The sequence below is a fragment of the Formica exsecta genome, unplaced genomic scaffold, assembly GCF_003651465.1.
Source record: "Formica exsecta isolate Colony F162 unplaced genomic scaffold, ASM365146v1 scaffold2586, whole genome shotgun sequence".
Taxonomy (NCBI): Eukaryota; Metazoa; Arthropoda; class Insecta; order Hymenoptera; family Formicidae; genus Formica; species Formica exsecta.
The window spans coordinates 13,057-14,904 of NW_021849854.1; positions in this window are offsets into that span (position 1 = coordinate 13,057).

Sequence of the window (1,848 nt, forward strand, 5' to 3'; positions counted from 1 at the left end):
CATAGATCCCGCTAACACGTAGCGGGATGACGAGATTATCGTCATTCCGCCGCAGACCGTCATACCGCCACGAACCGTCATACCGCCGCGGTATCTCTTAGCCGCTAACAAGCAGCAGACCGTCATACCGCGATTCATTCGCGGTATCTCATCCGCTAACAAGTAGCGGGATACTTGACCTTTACAGGGATGACGGTTGTCGGTAGGCCTAAATTACTTTAGCTACAAACATTAAGAAATTTACCAAATAAAAAAAAGGCAAAAGAAGCCCCATGGTTGGCTAGTTATTTATATGTACTTCAAAATATTGGCGTTTTTTATTCTAAACGCTACGATTCAGCCGCTTTTAAATGCAACTAACCTAAATTATAAACGTTAAGAAATTTACTGAGCGGAAAAAAAGGCAAAGAAAACCTAGGGTAGCTAGTATTCAAATTCTCCCTTGTTCTATTTGACGTCTTTTGATGTCTTAAACGCTTTATAAGCGCGTTTCGTCTTGTATAGGTAGAAACCCAGAAGTTTTATAAAGACATGAGGTGCACATAGTGCAAAAAATTAAGCATGATTTACGCCAAATACAAAGTTCCCTTTGTCGTTTTAATCTGCAGATTGCGAAGATAAATAAATAGCTTCAGTTTCATGATAAGGGGGCTGGCGGAGTTTGTCAAGTAGTTTTGCATTGTGAAAACAATTATCACAAAAATCCTATATCACCGGTCATGAATACGTTATTTGCCCATTCGATTAATAACTTACCTCCTGGTAAATCTACTGAAGTCTGTTGGGCAGTCAGATATCCACGTAGTGTGGATGCAACAAGTGCTGCACAGGCTGCACTACCGCATGATGCAGTAATGCCTGTACCTCTTTCCCAAACTCTTAAAGCTATTTCTCCAGACTTTTCAACTTGTGCAATACTAATATTAATTTTCTGAGGAAATAGTACGTGATTTTCTAGCTTTGGTCCTAAATTTCGCAATGGTATTTCACTTATATTATCAACAAAAAAAACTATATGAGGGTTACCAATATTTACTGCAACAGGATCTTTTAGCATTTCAAGCTCTATAGGTAAGTGAAGAGTGTCACACTCAGTAGACAAGGGAATTTCATGCCATTTTAGCAAAGGTTTACCCATGTTAACCTTTATGGATTTATCACCAACTTTAAAACACTCTAAAATGCGTTTGTTTACCAGCTCAATAGTGATATGCTCAGTACCTTTTTCTGACATTATCAAATATCCAACACAGCGTGCTGCGTTTCCGCACATTTCAGCTCGACTACCATCAGCATTATAGATATGTATAAAGCAGTTTGCAGCATTAGACATTGTTATAATTATCACTTGATCACAACTGCTTTGATCAGCAATTTGTCTATAGTTCCAGTCCAAATTGTTTGTTGAACGTGAGTCTATGATAACAAAATTATTGCCAGTACCGTGCATCTTGATAAAATCTTTAGGACCTTGGCCACTCATCATAAAAAAATATTTCTTCTATTGGTCTTCTTTTTTTCTTACTTGTTTCAGCGCCCTCTTCTTCGTAACCAACCGCTATCACTGACATTACATTAAAATCATCGGATATGTTGTATCTTTCTACTATTTTATCTCTATCAAATCCACCCATTTGATGAGCCATTAAGTTCACAGATGCAGCCTGTAGCATAAGTGCATAATTTGCTGCACCAGTATCATGACTAGCCCAAAGATTTTCTCCTTTACCTCGTTTACGGAAGTTTTTAGCACTTAAAGATATGATTAACACTTGTGCATCTTTTGCCCATTTTTGATTAGATTCATCAAGACAATTTAGCAGCTTTTTCCATGCGCTTTGATTGTTC